General features: G+C 37.4%; 1 long non-coding RNA gene across 1 annotated transcript in view; it reads right to left on the bottom strand.

Annotated features, from left to right (window-relative positions):
- Positions 1-201: 201 nt before the first annotated feature.
- The window catches only part of LOC131822153 (uncharacterized), a 43,693-nt gene continuing 15,967 nt past the window's right edge, over positions 202-27,927 (bottom strand). The window contains exons 2-3 of the long non-coding RNA XR_009350099.1: positions 823-877; positions 202-270 (exon numbers count right to left, since the gene is read on the bottom strand). This is a non-coding gene — a long non-coding RNA (uncharacterized LOC131822153). The remainder of the gene's footprint in view (positions 271-822; positions 878-27,927) is intronic.

Below are 27,927 nucleotides of genomic sequence, written 5' to 3' on the forward strand. Positions count from 1 at the left end.
TAGCAGAGTGGCAACAGAGTGGCAACCAGAATATTATTCTAGAACTTTTCCATACTGATCCAATATCATTGAATGTTACAATGGTTTTCTTGTTATTGCTGTGGGACATCATCCTTCTGTTGCTATTACTTTTAAACCGAATTTCTCTTTGAATGTTTCTAAGACCAGAAAGCATATTAGAATATAAGATAAAGATTCTCACCTTCATCCGTATTTTTTCCCCACATGCTTTTGTTTCCATGTATCCTTCCAGGTATCACATATCTGCATCTATATATGGGGCATACAAGTAGTGTACATGTATAAATACACACACATATACATGTGTGTATATATATATGTATCTAAAATGACACACTTTCCTCTTTATAGAAAAATAGCGGTATGCAAAATATACTTTTTGAAACCTTATTATTTTTTACTTGAATATAGAAACAGGCAAAAAAAAAAAAAGAGGCAGCTGTACATAATGAACCTTATTATTGAATATGGCTGTACACTATTATTTTAGCATACTAAAATTTACTTAACCAGTTCTTATTTATAGTCATTTAGGATGTTTCTACATCTTTGTCTTTACAAAAAATCACTCTAAGGAATAACTTTTTCACATGTAATTTGAACCCATTTAAGAACAACTCTAGAATCAATTTAAGAAGTCTGAGTGTTGGGGTGCCTGGGTGGCTCAGTTGTTAAGTGGCTGCCTTCAGCTCAGGTCATGATCCCAGGGTCCTGGGATTGAGCCCCCGATTGAGCCCCACATTGGGCCCCTCATTGGGCTCCCTGCTCAGCGGGAAGCCTGCTTCTCTCTCTCCCACTCACCTGCTTGTGTTACCTCTCCTGCTGTCTCTCTCTCTGTCAAATAAATATATAGAACCTTAAAAAAAAAAAAAAAAGAAGTCTAAGTGTCATGTCAAAAGATACTTGCAATTATAAATTTAGTAAGTATTTTCAAATTGAGTCCATTTTTTTGGGTACAAATTTGCTTGTCAACTAGGAGGAAGTGAGACTGTCTTTTTCCCAACATTTGGGTCTCCAAACCAACAGGTAAAAACGGTGAGGTTTTCATTCTTTATCTAAATGTGTTTGTTTCTTAGCTAGAAGATAAAGGACAACTCTCCCAAGTTCCCAATTAAAACAAAGACATACAACTTCAATAACAAAAATAGAGTAAGTTTCATCTTCTATTAGGAAAAAAAGATCATTTCAAATAAAGACACAGATAAAATGAAGTCAAAATTCTACTTTCAGCAAAAAAATATGTGTTAATCTTCCACTGTGTGAGAATTCTGCTGATAACCAACCTTATTTAAGGTGAATCTGTGGGTAACAAAGGTAGATTCATGTAGCTAGAAGTTCCTTGGTTTTGTTTTTGTTTCATTGGCATCATTTTTAATAGTTTCCATTTCTCTATCGAGAATGTCACAATACCCATATTTTATAGCAACAAGCTGAATTTATGTCACATATGTCTTCCTGCAGCTGGCAATGGTAAGACAAAAGGCTCTTCCTAGTTTTGAGAGCCCATTTATTAGCATCCAAGTATCAAGTAGGCAGGAAAAAGTCACAGTGAAATAATTAAGAGCAATTATCACATTATTGAGTTTTGAGAGGCATTTCAGCTTCAGGTAATTGATTTCAAACCAGCTGTGAATCAAACAGATATACTTGTGACCTGCCAAACATTTGTCCTGCCTCCAAAAATCTAGCTCAGCAATCTAAAACCACTTCAGGCGTTTCTGAAAATAAAAGGAAAGATAAGATCTACCAGGGTTTTGTTTGTTTGTTTGTCTGTTTTACCTAGTAGACAATGATGTTATCTTGTGTCCAGGGTTCTGAATGTTAATGTGCATATTAGTCACCTACGGATTTTATTAAAATGGAGATTCTGAATCAGTAAATCTGGAACAAGGACTGAAACTCTGCCTCTGTAACCAGCTCCAGGTGAAGTGGATGCCACAGGTTTAGGGACCACATTTACAATAGCAAAGGCACAGAGAGGAGGAAGAGGTAACAACTCAATCCTTACACCAGACTCTGAGTTTACTTGGTGTTACAACCCCTTGCTTCCTGCATATTTCCAGCCCCTCCAACTGTAATCTGTGCCATTTTTACAAGAAGAACAGAAAAGTAAGGCAACTTTGCTGTCTTTCTGCATTATGAGAAACACATCAGAAGAGAAAATTCAACAGCAACTTCTTATAAAAAGACAATACTTGATAGTAATTATATTAGTTAGCTGCCATAACAAAGTATCATAGACTAGGGAGCTCAAACGCCAGAAACTTATTATCTTTCAGTTCTATGAGGCTAGATATCCAAAACTAAGGTGTTGCAAGGTTGAATCCTTCTACGGGTTATAAGGGAAGAATTTCCCAGGCCTGTCGCTATGGCTTGTAACTGGTTGTTTCCTTACATCACTTTCCTTTATGTAAAATTTTTGTTCCTCAATGTCCTCTTTTATTAAAGACAACAGTAGTATTAGGCTATGACCTGTTCTAATGACCTCACATTAATTTGATCACCTCTCTAAAGGTACTATCGCCAAATAAGGCTACATTTTGAGGGATTGGACTTTATCATATAAAATTTGAGGTGGACACAATCCAACCCATAAAAGTATATTCCCCCCAACAGTTGTTTCTTTCTGCCCAACTCTTCCACCTGTAAAAGGGGGAAATTGTTCTACTGAAATAATGAACTAATCACATTCAATAGGCATGAACAGAGAAGGGGCATCACTCCGCCAGCAGATAATTTCAAAGTTTATTAATTACTTGGAGAAAATGTTGAAATTTTCTCCCATTTAGTGGCTGGAAAGATAGTTGGGTCAATGAAATCAGAAGCATGGGTCAAATTTTTGCATCAAGCCTCTATTACTCACTAGGTCTGTACCTTTTCACTTATGATGTGAACTCCTTTTAGGCTCGGATTCTTTATCTGTAAAATGGGATAAAATCTCTCCTCACAGGATAGGACCATTAAATTATTTTATGTGACAGACTGTATTTTTGTCTCTAGTCTGTGAGTCTGTCTTGCCAGGGCCAAGAAATCACCCCAATAATTAAGAATTTGAGTATAAATAACTATAAACTAGTAAAAGGTGGTTAGCTCTGAAAAAGGATAAACAGGGACTCTTAGGGGCGGGCATACCACAGCGAGCACAGGGAGAATTTGCTACCCTTTAGGTTGGGGAAGAGTGATCAAACTGTGTAGAGGCACCCCGCCCCCCACCTCAAGGCTGAGATTCAAATGCTTTGGAGAGGGGGTGGCTGGCAGCACAGGAACAGGCATCTTAACTGAGGTGCAGAAGCTTGTCTGGAGGTCTGATCTGCAACCACTATGCAGAGAAACTTGCTGGAGGTTAAAGGCTGTAGCCGACCTGTGGGCCTCTGATGTGACTGCTGCTCTGTCTCCCACATGCCCGATCCTCTGTCTGCTGTGTCAAAAAACAGTACCCTGGAACCAGGATCTGGTTCCCAAAATAGGGCTGTCAGATAAAATTCACATTTCTCTTGCAATCTGTGGTATATCCTTATGCTACAAAAAATTCATTACTCATCTGAAATTCAAGTTTACCTGACATCCTTCATTTTCTTTGCCGAATCTGGCCACAGTAACTAAGAAAGAAAATCTTTTGCCCCTGCTAGGGCTTTGCAATATCCTCCCAGCACCCTCTATTGACAAAGCCTAAGGTTGAGTCCATTGGCCAAATAGATGTTTGTTTACAGGGCTCAGCGGCAGTATCGTAAGCAGTCAATAAAATGCAGATGGAACTAAGTCAATGCACTGATAATAGAAATATTAATAATTCCTTGCCCACAACCTGTTAAAGGTGTGTAACAACCTCAACTGTTTAGATGTAATTTGCCAAGATGCCAATGGTGCACATCTCATCCCACTGTTGCTGGGCTTGGTCATGTGACTTGCACTGGCCAATGAAACACAAGCAGATGTAATGTATGCATGATTAGTGCAAAAGCTTTCAGAAGCCTCCTGATTTTCCACAAATCATTATTCTTTTTATCTGCCAGAAAAATAATACACCTCAAATAGTGACTGTTTCTTCAATTTAGATCCCAAACTGAGTAAATTCATGGGTCAGAGTTTCAGCATCTCACCCACAACTGCTGACAAGTAATGTGAGAGAAAAAAAAAATTTATTCTTAGAAGCAACTGAGATTTTTGTTTCTTCCTCTTATTTTTTTTTTTTAAACTGCAACAAAGTGGACTAATATAATTAACATATATAAAGTGTTGGTTGTACAGCCCACCATACTGTTCAGCTTTGGGTAAGATAAACAACATGGCTATAAATAATAACATGTATTTTGAAAGCAGAAAGATCTGCTTTCCAAACAAAATTTTATTATATACTAGTCAATGTCATTGTAATAATACATCTTAAGGGGGCAGATAACCACTGCAGGACAGTGGGTAGGAGAGTGGCATTGTCAGACTAAGCTGTAGGAAGATCTCTTTAATAGAGTGTTCAGCGAACTTTTCCTGTGAATGGTCAAATAGTAAATATTTAAGGTTTTGCAGGACAGATGGTGTCTGTCGTAATTACTAAAATCTGTTACAGATGGGCGAAAGAGCCACAGACAATATGGAAATGAATACGTATGGCTGTGTTCCAGTAACACTTTATTTCCAAAAAGAGGAGATGGGCAGGATTTAACCCATAGGTCAAGTTTGCTGACTACGGCTCCAGTTCAATCTTCCTACTTGACAGGAAATTCTCCACATGCAAGCCAGAGTCATCTAGTTAAAATATAAAACAGAGTATGTCATAACCCCGATTAGTAACTTCCAGTGTCTTTCCAACATACTTAGGATAAACTCTACACTTTGTACCAGGACTTCTGAGACCTCCAAGACTTTGCACCAGGCTCCCTAGGTTGCTGGCCCTTGATGAATTTTCTTAAGTTATTGTTAACATCACCCTGCAATGAATGCTTTATACACCATTTCTGCTCCTTTTGGATCAAATTCTGGCCACCATTGTCGAAACCAGCTCTTGGCGGGCCCTGACTGAATTCACACAGCTACAACTTGACAGCAACTTCCATCAGGCCCCGTGGCGTGTCTCACACCTCCTGCCCCATGGTTTCTCTAGTGATGCTGAGGTGTGAAAAAACAGGATTCCCTCCTTGAAGCATGTACATCCCAGAAATCTAGGGAGTCATACTGTATGGCACAAGCGCTTCATCAATTAGCAAGGATAGTTGGTGGAAAATTCTCCCTTTCTCTTCCTGAGTTCCAGTTTTTCAAGTGACTCTTCAGAGGATGGCTTTTAAGGGGAAGCAAACAGTCAACTCCTAGCACAAGTCTGAACATGCATCCTCAGGGTGCCTGGGTGGCTCAGTCAGTTAAGTGACCTCCTTCAGCTCAGGTCATGATCCCAGGGTCTTGGGATCGAGTCCCACATCGGGCTCCCTGCTTGGCGGGGAGTTTACTTCTCCCTCTCCCTCTGCCGGCCACCTCCCCTCCTTGTGTCCGCTCTGTCAAATGAATAAATAAAATCTTTAAAAGAGATATTTAAAAAAAAAAAAGAAAATGCATCCTCATATTGGCTCTCTTGCCTTCTAGGTTCCACTCCCCCTGTGCCTCACTTCTCCCTGGGTTCTCCCTTTCTACCAGAGGCATGTTCACAGCCCTTGGCTCAGGGCCTGATAGCTGGGGACAGAGACCGAGGGCCTCCATCTCACTCATATTGTGCCAGCCACACTGCCCTGTTGCTTGTAACTGAAACTTGCAGGTTTGTGCCTACCCCAGGGATCTGCACTTGCTCTTCTATCTGCTCCCAGGTCTCTGTATTAATGGCTCTTTCCCATCATTCAGACTTCGGCATGATGTATCAGTACCCCAGAAGAGCTTCCCCTTCTGCTAAATCTGAACAAAAGCCTTCGCACGCCGCACTACACTTTCTGCTTTAATTATTTTCATACCATTTATAACTCTATGAATAATTCTAATTGCTGTGTCTGATTGCTGTGTTTGTTATCTCTCTTTCCCCTGAGCTTCTAGCCAACTCCCAGTGGATTATAATCTCCATAAGAATGGAACCCTTCTCCTCCATGCTTACTGATGCTTCCCTGTGCCTAGACCCAGTTATCTGGCACCTAAAAGAACAAAGCACATATAGCTTAAAGAATATGTATAAATCCAAACCAAGGGAGAGGGTGTGATTTGAAATCCTGCTTCACTAGAAGTTGTGAGGATTGTAGTTAAAGAATGTAAAATAGATCACAGATAAAGGTTATCTTTGGAAAGTAGACCCATTATTTCTGAGATGGGGACAGGTGATAGTAGACCTAAACCAAGTCTCCCCCCACAAGTGTTCAGAGAATATCTGGAACCCTAAAAAACAACAAAAAAAATTTTTTTAAATGGCTGCGGGAACTTGAGTCATCAGATGGAAGTATCCAGGTGGTAATCTTCACAAGAGAAGACGAACCAAACACATTAATTAACTCTTTAAACTAAAGTAGAAAAATGAATGCAGGATGCAGGAGAAGTAGCTTCAAATGTCACGTATTAAAGCTCTCGGAATCCATTAAATGCATCTTGATTCATACCTGGGAGTATTAAATAAATGGTTGTGAAACTAACCTAAGCATTTGATCACTTTCAGGGAATCACTGTAAGAGCTTAAGGCATTCCAAGAAACATTTCCCTCTCATATTATCCAAGGCTTAGGTAGTGTAGGGTAAGATTACCTATGATTTCCTAAATCTCACAAAATAAAAATCCAGCAAATATCAACATCTTCAAATACTGTCTCATTTTGGAATAGTTTATATTCTAACACTGAAGAACCGTCACAAGGAGTCTGTCCCATTTTAATGAAATTATTCCTTTATTTCCCTTTCTTCCTTATTCCCATCATATCATATTGTTTTTTATCACAAAACTTGAAGTCTAACATTGTGACTGGTACATAGTAGTTACTCAATAAATGGTTCTAAAATCAGAAATTCCTTATCCACCGTTGGATCTGATATATCACTGCTATAGTTTGGGGGCAGTTTGGGGATGTGCACACCTTCCATAATATCATCTTTATATATCAGGATGCTATTTGGACTTTTTCCCAAAGACACACAAATGATGCTCTATACCAAGGAACAAGCATATGACTATTTATGCACCAGAACATAAGCTTCTTGATTGCAGCTGTTACTATGAATTTCAAATACCCTGGGATACTAAGAAGTCCTCTTTATTGCATACCAAGGCTCAAGTCCATCTGTTCTCAAAGCCAGTAGCAACCTGACCTAAATCAAAACCCAGTCTTATTAGATGAGCCATACACAGGACACAAATCTATTGGAGAAAGTATGGAGACCATCCTTACTTAGAATAGCCATTTTTTCCTCTCTCTCTCCCTACTTTTTCTGCCATCACCTCATTAGAAAGAAATTAAAGGGCTCTAAATTATGCAGGTAGCATAGTCTATAATGAAAAGACTGTTTAGGTCCTGAAAGGAAGAAACAGGTGATGCCTCAGCTGAGAGTTCCCACTTCTGTAGCACTGAGAACAGGAAAAAAAAAAAAAAAAAAAAAAAAAAAAAAAAAAACTTAGAACAAGAACTGGAGAAAAGCCCATCCTTTCCTGATATTTGGCCCTAATCTGAGTATGAAGATTCAGAAGAACTAAAGAGAAGGAGAATAAATCATTCATAAAGCCCTTAAAAAATTCAGCCAACTCTACCTGATAGGGGGGAAAATGTCACCTGAACATAAAGCTCTTGAATAAAACTTGGCTGAGTATAATGACCCAGCACAGCATGCGGAAAGCAAGAGCCTAATATGGTTTCACACTCAAAATCAAGAAAGTGCTCCTGGAAAATGTGTGAGTCCTTTCTCGGTATCACATACTCTCTAAGAAATTCATATTAACCCTGGAAGCAGAACCTTCACTTTTTTCATTATCTTAGGCATCCTATCCCTAGCTAATCATGTCAACTACATTTCAATTTAAAAATGTTAAAAAACAAAACAAAACAAAACAAAACAAAAACTAGCCCCCAGCTAGTTAAATAGCTTTTTTTTTTTTTTAAATTAAAACTCTGTGACACTGCGAGATCTGGTGGGTTATCCTAGTCATTGAGATCAGTAGAGAAGTTTAATCAATTCTTAAATAATAAATCAACTTTTTGTGCCCTTAGTAATCTCATTGTAACACATTGCAATTCAAGGCCATTTCACCACATTTATCTTTAATGAATAATAAATGCTACATTTGTATTGACTGAACAAGCGATTAACTATTCCATCAGTAGCAGAACACAGCAATATTTTTAATTATTAATAAACCACAAGCTTTGCTTGTCAGGTACAATCATCTTTTGGTAAGAACAACTTATTTTCTTTCTTATTATCATAGAGAAGTATAATCAAATGTCATCTGAAACCACTTCTGGTCATTCTCAGCATATGACTGACAACTTCTAGCCTCACTTCTTACCAGCTGAAAAGGGCAATCAGTTTTGCAAAAGAACAAAAAATGTGAAAAAAGGTGTTCAAGTGAAAACCCAAGGAAGAGAGTTGGAAACAAAATCATGCTCTCAAATTTTTCTATACTGATTTCAAAGGATGACTATAGAAAGGTACTTGTGAAAGGTTATAAGACAAATACATAAAATTGCCAAGACTTTAAAGAAAGGCTTATACTATGCCTAGAAATGAGAGACAGGAAGGGAAGGAGAGAGAGACAGAGAGAGGAAGGGAGACAAGGAGACAGAGAGAAATTGAAACTATGTATGGAAAACAGTGGCAAGCTTGTAAGTGGATTTTTAAGGAGAGAAAATATGAAAATAAAATATTGGGAAGTATAATAAAAGTAACCCAAATAGATCATAAGGATAATTTCCCAAGGTAATGACCACAGATATAATAATAGTGTTGGGAAGTTATAAAAATATGTATTTGACATTTTTTGAATTTCATGGAATTTTAAGACCTTAGAGATAGAAGACCATTTGTTAAGAATTCTATGATCTAAAATTTAAAAAATAAATAAATAAAACAGACATAAAACCTCAAAGTTTTTTTTTTTTAATAATATTTTGGAAAGGCAAAAAAGTGCAGATATAATCTAAACCATGAAATACATCAAATACATCAGCATGTTATAATCATACTGTGTCTGGAATTTAACACAATGTCTGGCACACACTAAGAAAAATTTAAGTTAATTCAAGAATTCTTCATTCAAGAAGAATTCATTGAATATTTATTACAGGTTTCATAAAAATACTGCACATGCAAAGATAAATAAAACATCATTCTTGAATAACTCACAGTCTAATGGAGAAGTGAGATAGCAAACATTTGTTGAATTAAATTTTAAAATGGGTGGTCAATGCCCATCAGGAAACCTCAATCTGAAGAATTCTAAAATGGAAAATATCACAAGAGTCATGGGAGATGGTAAGGAAACAGTATAATGACTGTATAACTAACCACACTTCATCCATTAACTATCATGTGGTTTGGCTCTCAGTAACATAAAGTATCACCAAGATGGCTTTAAAATAGTGTTTTCTTTTTCTCATCTAACAAAACATTTGGATGTTGACAATTGTTTGTGAGGTTCCATTGGGTCATCAAGTTTCCCTCATGATAGCAAGATGATAAGAATAGCATCATCTGTACATTCTGTTCGCATACAGTATTCAAAGTCAGAATGTAGAGAATATTCAAAATATAGACAGAGTCATCTTCTTCTCACTTTTTTGAAGTTCTTCCTAAGGCACTCTCCATTAGACAGTATGTCTCACCGGTTACAATGGCTATATTCCTATCTTTAGATAAGACCACTAACTAAGCCAATCTCTTTGGAGAAAAAATAGCAGGTTATTGTTTTAAAAGAAGAAGAAGGGAGATTTTTGAGCAATATGAAATTAGTACTGGTCACACACCCTTAATAAACCAAAGAAGAGTCAGGTATGTACACAACAACTTGAAAATGGCAAGAGGGGAAACACCGTACAATACAGATGTGTGGTCCATACCTGCAGACATCTGTAATGTGCCAGGGCCAATGTGAATGGTATTTACCATTTACCCTTACAGAAAGGGGAAAAAAAAAGACAGGAAATCACTAGGGCAAATGGTGTACTTTAAGTCAAACAGTATTTATTGAGCATCCATTGTCTATAAAGATTTTTGCTAGACATTGGGCACCATCCAGAAATTTGTCTTCCTCTAACATTTTGGCTCCTCCACTGCTCTTGCTTTCTGGAAACTCACTATTAGTAGGAAAGGATTTGTCTGAATTATGGGACTTGATATTCTTTAAAGGTGGCTAAACAGTAGTCCCGGATTTAAACAAAAAATTGAGAAGGCAGGATTCTAAATTATCCCTAGCATAATTAAATGTCCCCAACTGGAAGCTCAGCATGCTTGGACAGTGGGAGGTCAGTGCACTGATATAATGTTTGTCTCATCCCCGGGGGTGACTATCATCAACACATTCTTCTGTATACCCCAGTGTGCCTTATGGGTATTACTGTGATGTTCCAAGATGGGGAAAACTTCAGATAATCCTGCACAAATGACAGTCTGGTATTAGTCCCTGGAATGGATTATTAGTGCCACAGTTTGCATGCAACTGTGGAAAAGAATGATCATTAAAGGTCAGTATGCATTCACTAGGATACAAAATACCAAACAAATGTTATTTTCCTTCCACTTTAACATTTAAGAAGAATACCAAAGTTAGATTCTCTAATCAGGTAATAGAAGATGAAACAATGCTCTCTAAATCCTAACAAAACACATTAAGATAAATTAACCAAACCAAATCAAGATGTTGCGCTCACTCAATTATTTCTATCCACATTTTTTTTTTCCCAGTTCCTAAGCTATTCTGGTCCTTGTCCCAAGACTCTGAGAATGCAGACCATGCTACCTTGCACTGTGTACAGTCCTCTTCTATGGAAGAAAAAGATGATGCACTGTGTCTTCATCTTCCGGCAGAGGTGGCACTGGAGTGGAGTCGTATGGGAGCCATGAGGTTCCTATATGGGAGCTGGGAGGCCTGTCCAGGTTGCACTCCTCATACCAATTATGATGTTGGCCTTCCATAGGAGGGGGATGCTTCCCTGCTAAATACTAGAATCGACAGGCCTAAGAACTAAATGACAAGGTCTGGCCAATACTAGAAGCTGGAAGAAAAGACAGATGTTCAAGGAGGGTTTCAATTTTGCTCTAGTTCCTTGAGTAAACTCCGGTTAGAGAACCGGGAACGGTCGCACTCTGGGGTCATCAGCAGCTTCCCAGAGCTTGTAGAACCAATGAGTCCTGGACCCCCACCTCAAAGGCTTATCAGTAGGCATTTAGGTGACCCAAGAGATGGCCTGTTTAAAAAGGGTCCTCCAAATTGGGATGACAGAAAGGAGAATTTGCATATGTCTCTGGCTCCCCCTGAGAAATAGTTTAGAAAATATACAAGAATGTACCAAAACAGAGGAAGAATAGCGGTGGGTACGGGGAACAAAAGAGAGGTAGAGATGAAGGAGGTTTGATGAATAGTGGCTTTTCCATTTTACCAGATGTTGAACTGAATCCATCCAATTAACCTCTTTTTCATAAGATGGCTAAAATAGGTGGTTGCTTTCTGTACAGGAAAGAGATGTCTAACTCAAAAAGAAGGACAGAGTACACCTCAGCCTAAGCAGCCAGTAAGAATGCAGTATTTCTGCTATGTTCACACACACACTCAAGCGGTATCTATTCAGGTTAGATTTAGTGCTGAGTTTAATTAGCCAAACATACAATATTGTTAGAAGCAGAGTCTACAAATGCCAGGGCAGAATTTGATAAATCTCAGGAAAGCTTCCCTCATTTTCAAGTTCCAAATGGAGAAGTAGCTGCTAGTGACACCATCCAGGAAAGGTAAGACCTTGTCATTCCGGAACGAGTCAATACTTTCTGTGGCCCTGTTCTTTTACACCAAGGGATGATATCACAGTCTGGAAAATACGTAGTGATTAAGAGCACAAGCTACAGTAGCCCTTATTAGCTGAACGACTGCTATTTACATGTGCCTCAGTTTCACCATCCACAGAATAAGGAAGGCACCAATTGTCATTTAAAAATCATTTTAAAAGTATGAATGTGTACACAGAAAAACTTAGAGTAACACCTGGACTATAATAAAGTCTGCTATTAACATTTACATGATAAGTACACCAAAAAATCTATAAATTTCCATCTAAGAAAAAATTTATTAACATTGGGTTCTCCTGGTTTGTGAACCAAAAACATCCTCTTAGCAAGGCCATATCTGTCTCCAGAAGGACAAAGAGAGTCCATTTCCCAGAGTTTCTGAAGAATATTTCTGCCCCTGTCTTTATATCCTCATGAGAACCCACTCCCCAGCAACACTGACCTTCTCCCAAAGCATGATTCACAGAGCCCTGTCTCCACTGTACACCCAGTGGAAACATATACAAGCAATTCTGCTACTCTTTCTCTCTTCTCTCTTTATGTTAAAATGTCTTCCAAATCAACAGCAGATTCTTAAGGGCAGAGACCATGTTTAATTTATCTCTGTATGTCTGGTGCCTGAAACACAATAGGCACTGCTTCAGTATTAGCTGAGTGGCATGTTGAAGAATGAATGGGGAATAACAAAAAAGTAATAAACAAATGGAGATTAACAGCAGAGAGAAACAAATAAAACAAGATGACAGATTTGGAAAAGCCGGCTGCAGGTTCTTATGGCTTTGTAGTCGGACAAAAGGATGGAATTTCAATTTCCCAACTATTTTGCTATGTGATTTGGACAAGTTACTTTATCTTGGGGAACCTCAGTATCCTCATCTGTCAAATTAGGATTCTAGAAGAATCTACATTATAGGACTGGAGTGAGGATTAAATGTGAAATCCACTGAAAGTGCCTGGAATAAGATTAGCACATAATAAATGTCCATCATTATTCTTCTGATCCTTGTTATTATCATTACTCTATCAGTGAGTGGAAAGCAAAGAGTCTATTAGGGGATATGAAAGTATTTTAAAATATGATGAGATACAATGAAGAAAATTTACAAGCCTAAAATAAAAACTACAGATCCTATGAAAGTGCAGAATCTTAATACATTCAAAGGGATTCTGGGAAAAAAAAAAAAAAGATACACGTTTAAGCACCAGGCATTATAATTAGCTACTCAGTTCCACCGACCTTCGTATCAGTTAGGATCCATTCAAGAAAACTGAAACCATGCAATGCATTTCAATAGATATAATTTAATATAGGTAATTTCTTATGCATATGTCAGAGGACTGACAAACCAAAAAGAGCATGAAATTAACCAGCCATGGTAACTGAAGGAAATAATCCAACATCCGTTAAGGCTGGGAAATGAAGGGTAGGGGCCAGAGTTATGAACATGGAAAGGCAATGAAAAAGAAAAGAAGAAGAAGAAGAAGCTGGAGTCTGAAACAATGGCTGATACTCGGGTGAAGGGTATCTCTGAGATGCTGAGAAGATGCTGACAGGAAAAAAAAAGAAAATGAACAAACCAGCCTCTTCTGCCCTTTCTGCCTTCCAATTTCCTACTAGTGCTCCCCAATGGCGGGAACAAAGAACAAGACAGCTGGCAAAAGAAGAGCCCCAGCATCGCAGAGATTCAGAGCTGAAAGAAGACAGTTGACTACCTTAAGCTCATCCCCGCTCTAGCTTTTCTTTTCTTTCTTTTTTTTTTAATGGAGACAAACTTAGTTTACCTTTATTTTGCTCTCCATTGCTAATTTCAATTCTGGCATTTCCCCTCCTTAAATTGAAAAGGCACTTTCACATATTTGACCATACTGTCACTCATAAGCATCCTGCAATAAAGATATTATCTCCGGCATAAGGCTCAAGAATATGCAACTCAGGGGTACCTGGGTGGCTCAGTGGGTTAAAGCCTCTGCCTTCAGCTCAGGTCATGACCTCAGGGTCCTGGGATTGAGCCCCGGTATCAGGCTCTCTGCTCAGTGGAGAGCCTGTTCCCACCCCCCCGCCCCCCCCACCCCTGCCTGCCTCTCTGCCTACTTGTGATCTCTGTCAAGTAAATAAATAAAATCTTAAAAAAAAAAAAACAGATTAAAAAAAAAAAAAAGAATATGCAACTCAAAGCAGGGCCCTTCGACTTCATGGGCAGGCTAACCACCTGGAGATCTTGTTAATATGCAGATTCTGATTCAGTAGGTCAGAGGCTGGGTCTGAGAATTTGCATTTCTAACACACTGCCAGACACATTGAGGCTGCTGGTCCAGGGACAACAATTTGAATGTAATATATAGTAAGACGGGGATCCAGAAATCATATCCAGGTATTTTGATCATATAGACCAACTATATCCCACAGCAAGTTACCATTTAGTTCACTAATTTACACATACCGTAACTTTCCATTAAAGTAATAATTATCTACTATTTTACTATTACTTTCTTAGACCCTAGTTTATATTTTACGTTTATTATAAATACAACTGAATATATATATATACACACACACACAGATGTATATGTATGCAACTCCAAAGGTCCTCTCTCATAGATAAATAACATTTAATTTAAAGTTTATTGTCAGGTAAGCATGAGATTTATGGATACCACCATCTTTTCTCCTAATATTTCCCTCCGGTTTTGATTCTCCGATTTGACCTATGCTTAGAGAGCAGAAAGTTATGTCATTAAAATGCAGTTATGGTCTCAGAAGTGCCACACTCCTATTGTTCCAAAGTGCAGTTTAGTGCTGCAATTGCTGACTTTACCTACAAAAATACAATGTGCTCCTGCTAGCATTGCAAATTCTAAAGAGCAATGGGCTGGCTGCACCCAATTCAATTCTGCATTAGAATTGTCAGCACAGTTCTGATGGCGGCATCTCTGCCATCTGACCAGAGGTAACTCACTGGCCAGCTTCTTCATGAAGTAAGGAGCCGTGTGGCCTAGGAAGACGAATTTTTGTACTGCAAACTCAGCTCATTAAGGGTGGATGGAATGCTTCTATTTAGACATAGACAAGAGTCAACATCATCATTTTAATTTGGACTTGTAAAGCCAGAAAATGCATTTAAAAGCAACATTTTAAGAAGTCATCAGTCACCTCTTTTTTTTTTTTAATCACAATTTAGTCTAAACAAATTAGTCCATCCTTCTTATGCACCATTAACTTAACTGCTATCATCAGAAAAAGGTTAGATAATTGGTTCATACACTATGTCATGGTTCAGAATGATATCAAAATGGTATATAATTTGTGTAGGTTTCAGTAATAAACAAAGAAGACTAAACATTGATTTTAGCAAAGCAGAGTTTACCAACAGTCAATCATTCGAAGATTAATCAATTTGAAGGCTATCAAGATAATGCCAGAATACTTTATTGGCCTTATTTTAATTTTCAGGTTTGTAACTTCTAAACAAAACTAACTTGGATATCAACGTTATTTCTCCTAGTTCTGCTACTCTGCCCACTGCTAGCTGCTGTATAATTTCAGAGAAGAAACCATGCTGCACCTTCCCAATTTTCATCTGAAATCACTCCCCCATAACACACACTAAGCAATGATCTCACTGTTTATTCCACCATGACTTTCAAACCCTTTCTGAACTGTTAACTTGTGTTTTACCTCTGTTGAAAGGTCCTCTGCCAAACGTGTTTATCCTTTTTTTTTTTAACTATTTCAAATTCATCTTTATATTTTGACATAACTGTAGCTTTACAAGCAGTTGTATGAAACAATACAATGAGATACCATGTACCTTTTACCAACTTCTCCCAACAGCATCATACTGCAAAACATCCCATTTCCATCACCATAAGGATCCCTCATGTTGCCTTTTATAGAGTAACCATTTTGTTCCCTTTCTTCCTTCTTTAAAGGCTATTTTTTCCTCTTCCTAAACTGAAACTCCATACCTGTTCAACAGTAACTCCCCATTCTCCCTCCACCAGCCTCTGAAAATCACCGTATTACTTTCTTTGCTATGAATCTGACTACTGTAGGTATCTCATACAATTGAAACATACACTATTTATCCTTTTGTAATTGGCTTACTTTACTTAGCATAGCATCTTCAAGGTTCATTCTTACTGTTAGTATGTGTCGTAATTTTCAGCCTTCTTTTTTAAAAAATTTTTATTTATTTATTTATTTCACAGACAGAGATCACAAGTAGGCAGAGAGGCAGAGAGAGAGAGAGAGGCGGAAGGAGGCTCCCTGCTGAGCAGAGAGCCCCATGCAGGGCTCTATCCCAGGACCCTGGATCATGACCTGAGCCGAAGGCAGAGGCTTTAACCCACTGAACCACCCAGGAGCCCCAGTTTTCAGCCTTCTTGATTTCTGCTCTTATCTGCATTATTTCCTTCTGCTTACTCCTTGTTGTCCTCTTTTTCTAGGGTTTGGAGATGGGAACTTAAATACAGATTTGAATCAATAATGTAAGCATTCAGTGCTGCATATTTTCCTGTCTGCACTGATTAGCTCTGTCCCACAAATTTGGTTATGCTGTATTTTCATTTTCATACGGTTTAATGTCTGTTTTATTTTTACTTTTCCTTGAGACTCCCTGTTTGACTCATACATTATTTAAAAGTTATTGGGAAGCTTCCAAGTATTGGGAGATTTTTCCGTTATTTTCTGTCATTGCTTTTTGGTTTAATTCCACTGTGGTCAGAGAATATACTCTGTATGATCTCACAATTTTCAACTTGTCAAATTTTGTTTTATGGCCCATTAGATAGTCTATCTTGGTCTATGTTGTATGGGGGCTTAACAAGAATGTACATTCTCCTATTGTTAGGTGAGTTTTCTAGAAGTGCAATTTGATTCAATGGTTTGAAGGATTTTGCATATTCTTATTGATTTCTTAATTTTTCTATCAATTATCATGAAATATTAGAGCTTTCACCCATAATTGTAGGTTTGTCTATTTCTCCTTTGAGTTTCATCAATTTTTGCTTTGTATATCTTGTAGCTCTGTTGCTCAGGGCATGCATATTTAGAACATGTCTTTTGTGTTAGATTGACCCTTTTAGTACTAAGGAATAGCCTTATCTGACTCTAATAAAATTTTCATTTGCTCTCTTTTATCTTATATCAATAGTGCTACTTTTCCTTCCTTTTAATTAATGGTTGCATGAAACATCTTCTCCCATCTTCTTCTTTCAATTTTTCTACATTGTTTTATTTGAAAAAACAATTCTTATAGTCTTCATATAGTTGGGTTAAATACTTTAATCACTTTGCCAATCCCTATTTCTCATTTACTGCATTTAGACCTTTTACATGTAATGCAATTATTAATAGATTAGTGTTTTAAACTTCCATTTGATTGTTTTTCCTATTTTTAATCTGCTTTTATGTTTATCTTTTCTCCTATCTTCTTGCAGATTACTTGAACTGCATATTGCTTTTCTATAGTATTTTTGACTGTATGTTTTTATATAGATCTATTAGTGTTATACTATTACATTGTAAACATAAAACGTGTCAGTCTTCTTGTGTTGATGCTTTACCGAAGAGAAGTAGTGAAACCTTATCTCCTTTTATGTACCTTATATCTCCCACTTATAAGATTCTTAAATATTTTCGCCACATTGAGAATCACAATAAAAAGTGTTATAGTTTTCGCTTCAAGTACCAAACATAATTTAGAAAACTCAAGAGAAGAAACACGATGTAATTACATTTTTAGCCCTTTTTGTTATTCTTTTTTGCTATCCCAAGCTTCCTTCTTTCCTTTCTGCTTAGAAAAACTTTCTACAGTCGTTCCTTAATGTAAGCCTGCTAATGATAGAGTCACTTAGTTTTTCTTCATCTGAGAAAATCTTAATTTCTTCTGCATTCCTGAAAGATATTTTTGCTAGCTATAGCATTCTGGGTTGGTAGTTCTTTTCATTGGATACTTGAAAAATATGCTGCTTCCTTCTGACCTTTGTAGTTTATGGTGAGAAATCCACTGTTATTCAAATTGTTTTTTTCCCCATAATTAAAATGTCATTTTTCTCTTACTGCTTTTAAGACTTCTGCTTTAATAGTCAGAAGTCTATCTATGTTGTGTTGTGGCATGAACTTTTTTAGATTTACATTTTAAGCATAAGCTCAGCTTCTTTATAATTTTTTAAAAGATTTATTTAAGAGAGAGCAAGAGTGAGAGAGAGAGAGAGCACTTGTGCATGCATGGTTAAGTAGACTCCCCACTGAGCATGGAGCCCAATCTCAGGACCCATGAGATTATGACCTGAGCTGAAACCAACTGAACCACCCAGGCAATGCTTGAATCTTTAGGTTTGTTTATTTATTTATCAGACCAACTCTCTTTCTCATCTCCTTCGAGAATTCCAACGACATGACCATTAGATCTTTTGTCATAGTCCCACGTGTTCTTGATGGTCTATTTCTTTTTGTTTATTTTCTCCCTGACTTTCAAGTGTTTTATCTTCAAGTTGACTGATCTGTTTTTCCCCTGTTCCATCCATTCTTTCATCCCCATCCATAGTTATTTATTGTGGTTATTATCTTTCAGTTCTAAATTTTGCATTCCATTCTTCTTTATATCTTCTCTTTCTTTGCTGAAGCTTTCTATATTTTTCATTTTCTTCAAGAATATTTATTATTACTCATTGATGCAGTCTGCTATATAAAGGGTTAAAGATCACCTCTATAAATTCGTCCAATGTTGTTTACTTCTTCAGAGCAGTCTGGGTCCTGTTCACTTGAAAATCTGCCAGCACCAATCTTAAATATTTAAACATTTAATTATTTAAAATATAGCCCCAATAAGCAGACTGTTAGCCATTTAGAGCCTACCTGCATTGCATACTGTATGAAATTGTACCATTGGCTTCTTCTAATATTGTTCTGGCAGAGGAAGGAAGAGTCACAGCTAGGGGGAGGTCAAAGCCAAGATTCTCCACTCAACTTCTGTTAATGTTCAAAGGCTAGATCTTTCTTATTGCTGGATGGAAACAGAGTTCTGTTTCCTCTGCTTAGAGGAGAGGGCTTGTGAGGGGCATGAGTGCTTCATTACTGTTACCCTTTGGTCTTTACTGACACAATGGAAGTGGCCTTGTTATTGCTGGGTGGTGGTAAAAGATGTGACTCTACATTAGGCTTCCTTTGACATCATCCAGGAGGGAGAGTAGGGTTAAATGTCTCAGTTCTCTATTTAGCCTCCTTGGACACTACCTTGGTTTGGGGGGTTAGAGCACCTTGTTAGGACTTAAGGAGTGTGGAGCTCTTGGCTTGCTCCATTCTCACACTTCACTGGTGTGGGGGATAGGGAGCATAACAGTTTCCTCTAGGGTGTTCGGCTGGAATAAAGCACTTATTGTCAAAAAGATTCTGGTCTTACTAATATGCTTTTATTAGGTTTTTAAAATTTTATTTTAAATTTATTATTATTATATTTAACCAATACCATTGGTATTTCTGAGTTGCCACTTTCTTTAGCCCCAAGTACAGGATGCATGAGGAAGAAAGAAAACTCAAAGATTTCACCACCATGTCATTTCTCAGAGCCTGAGGTCCCTAGCCTGTCTGCATTTTTCTCTACTTTCAGTGTATGTTTGTTTTATATATCATGTGCAAGGTTTTTAACAGTACATAAGAGGATAAATATAGAAGAAGACATTTACTCCATCCTTTCATCTTTCCAGAATGAAAACTCTCTGTGTTCTTTATCCTTTAAGACTCAAATATAAGGACCCTTCCTTTGTAAATCTTCTCAAACACTACATTTCCCTTGATGTAATACTCTTTTCTCTGTAGGTTTCCAGGCACTTTTATTGTAATTTATTTTCCTCTCATGACTGTCTCCATAAACTAGGCATATTAGGCTATGAAACTCCTGAGGGTACATGCTTTGCTTTATTCTCTCCTATGTTCACCTGAGACTAGCACAATAGTTTGAACATAGCAGCCAATGTTTATTAATGAAAAGGTGAATGTATGGTATAGTCTCTTAAGATTTTTTCAAGATACAGACCACCTCTTCCAGAGAGCCTTCAGAAATCCAAACTGAATAGGTGTCCTATGATAACTCTCACATGATCTCTATATCCCTCTAATACTGCATCACATGATCATTATTGTTTTTGCTTCCCCTGCTACACAGAGAGGACCATATACATGACTTTCTTTTTTAAGGTTTTAGTGAAGACTCTATAAATTGTAAGAAATCAGGGACCATTTTGGTCTTGGCTTATGGCCAACAGATATTCCAGAACTTACCACAGTCCTTAAGTACATAGGAGATGTGCACAAAATTTGTTGAATGAATAAAATTTAAAAAAAAAAAGGATGAAAAGATAATAGGAACTCGACTCATTATGAATGACTCCATGTATCTATTAAATATATTACATGAAAAAGCTAACCAATTTTCCTTCCCAGAAATGTCCAATTTGTCTCTTTGGATCTCAACACTATGAGTTACCTCTGTTTCTAATTATATTAATGTAACTTGTTACATAAGCTCCTTTAATCAGAACCATTTCAGAAACTAAATGATAAACTTGTTTGTGAGTTACCACGTTGGTTTTTCACAAATGCCTTAATGAACTTTATTGTATACCTGCAACAGCTGATGAGACAGCAAGAAATGGAAAGGGAAATAGCTTTTCATGTGATCAGCGTTAGTAAACTACACCTGAATGGCTCTGTTGGAGGCCAATCGAGATACACGGCTTCACTAACTAGTCTCATAAATGGCCAAACCTACTGTTATTCCCTTAGTAACTCAATAATGCTTTGTAAATGATTTCTTTGTATTTTATTTCCAAGTCTAAAATTCATATCTAAATCTCCAAAACCCACATCAGTAAAACTCTTCTGGAAGAGTTATTTTAAGTGTTGTAATATCCCCACATGAACATTCATCTAGCACAGTTAAATTATTTAACCTCTTCTCTGCGTGCCAGTGTGTTAAGTGTTGCTGAGAGTGAGTCAAACAAAAAGAGCTATAAGGCAAGAGTATTTCTTCTTTACACACAGCTCTAAGGAGAGACAGTGGATGACAAAATGTTACAGGAGAAGAAAAAGATTCCTCTGAAATCACAATGTCACAAAAATAGAGACAGATTCTTTTCCCCTAACATAATCCATTGACAGTCATTCCATTATATGAAATTGAGGTTAGGACTTGGTGTTTGACATCTGCTCTGGAGGTTATATTTTAAAAGCTCAATCTTAAACTCATAGGATGGGAGAAATATAGATGTTTTGAAACTGCCATAATCTTTATAAAGTAGACATCCTATGGGGTTCCATGAAGTTGGAACATATGAATCATATGTGATAAAATACAGATGACATTCCCCTAAAGACTCATTTATACAGATGTAACACTCTACACCAAATAGAGAAAAATAGTAGGGAAAGGAGCAAAAAAACAGGAATTAGTTTAAAATTTGTATTTTACGAGGACTGATTTGTAAAAGAATTAATGAAGACTCTTAAGCATTTAACAATCAGACATTATGGGCATAGCTTGTATTAGATAATTAATAAAATGTGATCAAATAGTAACAACTTATCTTTAGACAAAATTTTCATGCCAATCACTTCTTTTTAATTGGATCACAACTGCACCTACTTGAAACTACTGACTAGTTGCTAAGAAACCCTAAAGGTGTAACAAATACTCTTTATATGATTCATATTATAACATGGCTGTATCTATTGATAACTACCTATTTGAAGATAGCTGTGCTTTTCTGCAAATAAGTACACTGAATACTCAAGAGTGGCTTAAATATATTCATTGCATGTTTACTATTTTGAGAATGTAGCAAAAGTTAAGTCAGGAGCAATCAGGTACATACTACGGTAAAGATACTGGCACTACACCACACCCTAAGCTCCTTGGGATCAAGAACCCTACTTTACTCCTTCATAGAATCCCTGTCTTCTGATTCAGAACCAACTGAAAAGGTGGTGCTCAATGAGAAAGATCTCTTTAGTTAACCAGATTGCCACATATGGCTCTTCAAATCTGACATGGGCCTACAAAGCCATCTGCAAAATTAAAAAAAATATATCTACAATTCAACAAAATATCTTTTCACTCAATTCATAGAGAATGTCTTGTCTCCACTTCCCTTGCTATGTTTCTGAAGGAAATTTTCTGCCTTATCTGGTAAATCATCACAGTAGTCAGCAAATCTGTTATCTTATCATACATTTGAGGAGTCTGAGACTTAGAAAACTAGCTTTTTGTGTAACAGCTGAGACCTGGGTATAAAATGAGTAACCACCACCCAATAGATCCATTTATGCAATGCTCTTCCCAGTCATCATACCACACACTCTGGTAGTTTCAAATTGAATGATAGGCATTAACTAGAAAAAAAAAAATAAAACCTTAGTATCACCCCATCAATTACAAAACCTATCAAAACTACTTTTTTCCACTTACTATTCACTTCTCTACTCTAAGTTGCAAATTCTTTCTGATTATATGAAAAGCCTTATTTTCTGTTTTTTCCTTTTCTTTTTAATTACCTAGGGACCATCATTTCTTAGCTTCCTCTTGATTTTTCAGTGATTAAACTCTCATGGCTAAGTACACAGTCTCTAATGTAGAAACTATGCAGTAAAAATCATCTGACTCACTTCCCACTACAAGAAAATGTTTCAGAAAGACCACTGTTCATGCTGTATCATCTCAGTCATTATTTTAGATATAGTGTGCTTGGAAAGAAAAGATGCCTTTTATTGCTTAAGGAATGAACCGATTATTTAAGTGTTCACTGCCAAAAAGGGAAGCACTGAGGCCTCAAAACTAAGCCTGGCAATAACTAAATCTGTGAGCCACCAACATGAAAAAAATCTATGTTAAAAAAAAAAAAATCTGTCATAATTAATTCTTACCACAGCAAAGGACTCTGTTCCACAAAAGAAAACTGGAACAGAATGATCTAACAATGTCTGTTCAATGAGATTCATTCTTACAGAACTTTCTAATACTCATCCTCTTCTATTAAAAACTGAGCACCTCACTCAGAACTGAAGAGAACATGAAAACAGCCAGTTACATTGGGACTATCTGAATTCAACCACTGGTAGAAGACACTTCCGTGGAGGTGCACGTGCTTTAGCCCTCACCAGCACAATTAAAATTCCTCCTTGGGATTTCACTTTCGTCTCATCAATGCAAAGTCTCTATTTCAGCGAGATGCCTAACTAGAGGAGCACAGGATTCCTTCAGGGGAGGTTCTCAGGATGTTTTTCTCAAAGGATTACCACCAGGGGTGCCTCAGTTGGTTAAGTGTCTGACTCTTGATTTCAGCTCAGGTCACAATCTCAGGGTGGTGAGATCAAGCCTCACATCATGCTTGGTGTTGGACATGGGGCCTGCTTGAGAGTTTCTCTCTCCCATCCCCTCTGCAACCCCCTCTCTAAAACAAAACAAAACAAAAACAAAAACAAAAAAAAAGTGTAGTCACCAAAACACAATCACCCCCTCAAAATATTTTTGCCTACGTTCTTAAGAAATGGAGGAAATTCAGCCGAGATTTTTGTCCAGAATTAGATGACATTTATTTCTCAGTTCCTTCTTTCTCACCTAGGATACAGGCTGGACTCCAGCTACACAGGGCTGACAACCACTTAAGTCCTAGAACAGTGATTTATGCTTCTAAAATACATAGAATATTTATATAACTATTTTTGAGAGAAGTTCTGTATTTGCTCTTGAGTCCTGGCTCTCTAACTGGGCACCAAGACAGTCCTCTGTCTAGATGTGACTTACAAAGGGTTAATTTATTACAGTCACTTCTATCTTAAAAGAGGACAGTGCAAATCAGGGCCTTAGCTCTTAACTGTGTACCCAGGAGTTATTTAAGAAACCTAAAATATTTTACCTAGTTTAGTATCAAAACGCAATCTGATCTTTCTCCATGGTAGCAGAGGAACTGGCAATAAACATTTTTATTCCTACACATTAAAAGCAATGATCTTTCACTTGTTCCCCTTGTTTTTATTATCATTGTAATCCATGCTTATCATAGAAATTTAGAAAGTACAGAAAAGCCAAAAGATGCTGAAAAAAAAATTTCCCTCTACAATCACACCACACAAGTTAACATTTGGTGTGCCTCCTTCAGCCTATTCCCCTGTACATATGCTTTACATATGCTCAACTTGTATATACATTTTGTCCTGCATTTTTCATTCAACATTTTATTTTTAGCATTTGCCTTGTTTTTGAAGACTCTATATAAACATCATTTCAAGTGTTTCCTTTTTTTATTTTTTACTTTTTTAATTTTTTATTTATTTTTTAAAAAATATTTTATTTATTTATTTGAGAGAGAGACAGTGAGAGAGAGCATGAGTGAGGAGAAGGTCAGAGAGAGAAGCATATTCCCCGTGGAGCTGGGAGCCCGATGTGGGACTCGATCTTGGGACTCCGAGATCATGATCTCAGCTGAAGGCAGTCGTCCAACTAACTGAGCCACCCAGGCGTCCCAAGAGTTTCTTTTTTTTAATCCAGTACTATTTTAGTGTTCTAGTGTCTTGTTATATACCAATTTACATTGTTAAAATGTCAGTGTTTTTACATTTTAAAATCACACTATCAAAATACAATGTATCAAAGAATATCAAATATATGGAATGTATATTAGTTGTGTTTTTATTACTATAACTGACCAAATATATGCAATGCAGGGGTTTTCTGTCTAAGAGAATTTCTCATTTTTCTTCAGTAATCCTAAATTCATCTGAAATTAATTTAAATGTTGTTAAAGGGTAGCAGATACAATAATGTATTTTCACTCTGATGAGTGCTCAGTAGAAAGGCTGGGAAGTCAAGAACTCCCTGAAAAGTCATACAGCCATCTTCTCTGGGAAATGACTTCCATCCCAATGTAGTACTTCCTTTTGTACATTTTACCAGGGAATTATTAGGCATTTTTGCAATTCGTTTGTCTCTGCCTTGCTCATTTCTCCAAATGGAATGGAATATCCAAACAAAAGAAGCAGTCAGTTATCAAGGATTTTACTGAGGCATGTGTAGGATCCAGTCAGTATCTCTTGGAAGTTCCTACCTTTATCTTACTAGAGTCTCTGAAATTGAAAAAGATCATCACAAATGGAGGAAAACATGGGAAAAATCTGCCCCCTTTGTCATGCCAAACACTGCGGGTTGTGTCATCTCATTTGCTGGTGTGTTTCCAATGAAACAACATAAAGAGAAGAAATGGGACACTAAGGAGCCAGAGACTAAGGGTAGAAAGTGCAGGGCTTGGGTACAGGCAGGTAGAAGGAAAGGAGACCAGGAGGATTTTCTGGAACCTTAGGAAAATTAATCAAGGCAGGTTTGTTCATAGTTCCTTGGGGCTTTGGCATCATACCCAAGGAGTTACTAACATGTTAACAAGAAGAGCCCTCAAATAATCTGTGGATTGTCTCTATCATCACTCCTAGACTAAACCTTGACTAAGAACAGTCTTCACAAGGCAAAGGAGGCATTTAAAAGGACAAAGAGACCAGAAAGAGATGAGCTGACTAAATCTGGCAAAAATCAGACACATCAAAATGAAACAGAATTTGAGGCACGTTACAGAAATTTGATGTAGTGAAAATGCACGTAAGGGAATAACACTTTAATTGGGTTGTTCCCAACCAATAGTTTACAACCCTACTGGTGTATCACAGAAGTAGTAACTTCATGACTGTTTAGCACACAAACTACCATCTACAGAAGACAGAGCAATAATGGATGGAAAGCATTTCACCCTGGTAATGATGAACCAACAAAGCAATCTTGTGAACATTAGCGGTTTTCTCCCTCACAAATCAATTTGTTTTTTTCTGCATGGGAAGTAATATTGTACGCAGAATGTAAAAGGTGAGGTTTTAGGGAGGGGAAAGTTGCAGACTCAACTCTCCTACAATTGCATGATAAAATACTATTTTCCATGGCAAAACACAGACCGTTGTGCGACTCTCCCTCAGCACTGCCGGCCACGGAGTATGGACAGACCAAACAAGAGGGAGGTCCGCCCTACGGTCTAGGTTTGGGGGGGGGCACTCCTGGAAATCTAAACCGGGTGTTCATTCAAAGCATTCCTCGGCTCTTTTTTCTGTTTTCCACCTTGCTCCATTTAACAGTTCTGCATCTCAGTTTTAAAATCAATACCACTGATAAAACATGAAAAGAAGAAAAGCTCTTCTTTAAAGATGTTATTGGAGTCCAAGATTCGTGAGGAAAAGCGCACGTATTCAACTGTACCACTCAACAAATATTTACAAACTGACAACATCTCGGTAACCAGCATCCAGTTGGAGACATAGACAGCTACCAGCACCCTAGAAGCACCTTTCAACCTGCCCCCAGTCCAAAGGAAATCCTTTTACAGACTTCTCACAGAAAAACAAACAAACAAACTAGTTTTTACTCTAATTGAAATTTATGTAAATGGAACCACACATTATGTGCTGTTTTTTTATTTGGTTTCTTTGGCTCAATTTATGTTTAGCAAATGTCTCCATATTGTCACAGTTGTGAAGATTTTTAATAAAGGAATGAGAAAATAGGGCAATGAGGGAAAAAAAAGCTGAATTAAAAGTTATTGCTATTGCTACAGGTATTAGATTATCATAAGTAATAATAAATGCAATAATTTTTTAGAATTGCAGTTGTAACAATAGCTCAACAGAACTTGTGAAGAACGCCAGGCTACTGAGGACAGCCCCGCCAACATACTGTAACTTCTAATCAGTGTGGTCTAAAAGTACAAGTCACCCTCTAAGAACAGATTCTGAGTATGATGAGTGTGCTTCCTCACACAGGTAAATGCAAGTGGGGCAGCCTTCGTATCCAAGCTAGGCTCAGCCTCCACACGACAGGAACCCTGACATTTAAACATATAGAACACATTTATCACAATTGTCACTTGCCATTAATTTACATTCCCTTTATGCATCTGTTCAAAAAATAATTAGGATTTTATGCTGCAGTAAATATGCTTGTTCATCCATTAGTGCAAAGCAAAAGATTAATTGCATTACAATGGGAATCAGGACGACAGCACTCGGAGCCACAATGATAACAGTGACAGCTGGGCTGCCCACAGTACTTTGCTCTGATAAGCTTCAAAAACAAGTGTAGATGGGAAAATAATTAAATCACTGACAAGATGGCACCAGCCTTATTTTCCCTCTTCTTGCATTCTGCTAACAATCACCAAACAAAAAGATTCTCCCTGTGAATTAGAAAAGGACCTTTATTTTTTTTTTTTCTCCTTATCTCCAAATGCCCTAGTTGAATGTTGGTAATGAGCTGGACTGCTAAGAGATCTCACTTTTGTTTAACCTCCTATCATTTATCTCAGCAAGCTGAAGAAGAGGTCAGGGTTGCCCTGAACCAGTCTTTCTAACTAGTCTCTACTGAGAGCCCAACAGACAGGGCTGGCCGTGGACATGTATCCAGTGCAGTTGCACACAGGGCATGGTGCTTAGCTCAAAGCTCTGCTGTCACCATGTTAAATTCTTAATTCTTTAACAAGAGGCCCTGCATTTTCATTGTCTCTTGGGCCTCACAAACGATGCAATAAATCCTGCCAGTAGATGCATAAAGGGTAATATAATCTCTAATATGTGTATGTCATTATTATTCAGATAATGTATCTATAATGTATGTCGAGTGGACATATGTAGACTATACACTATTTCTATATATCACATATATATGTATATTATTATTACATGTGTATCAGTGAATACATCCACACTCAGACTTACTGATACAGCTCCCCAAAAGGAAACAAAAACAAACAGCAAACAAATTCATTTTCCCTCTCTTTTCTCTAGTCACATAGAAAAGAAAGTGGTGTTAGTGAGTAGAAACAGAACATGTGTTTGAGGAAACACCTGAGAAGGAAGAGATGTGCCAGACTTGTACTCCAATTG

The sequence above is a fragment of the Mustela lutreola genome, chromosome 1 (assembly GCF_030435805.1).
Source record: "Mustela lutreola isolate mMusLut2 chromosome 1, mMusLut2.pri, whole genome shotgun sequence".
NCBI classification, from domain to species: Eukaryota; Metazoa; Chordata; class Mammalia; order Carnivora; family Mustelidae; genus Mustela; species Mustela lutreola.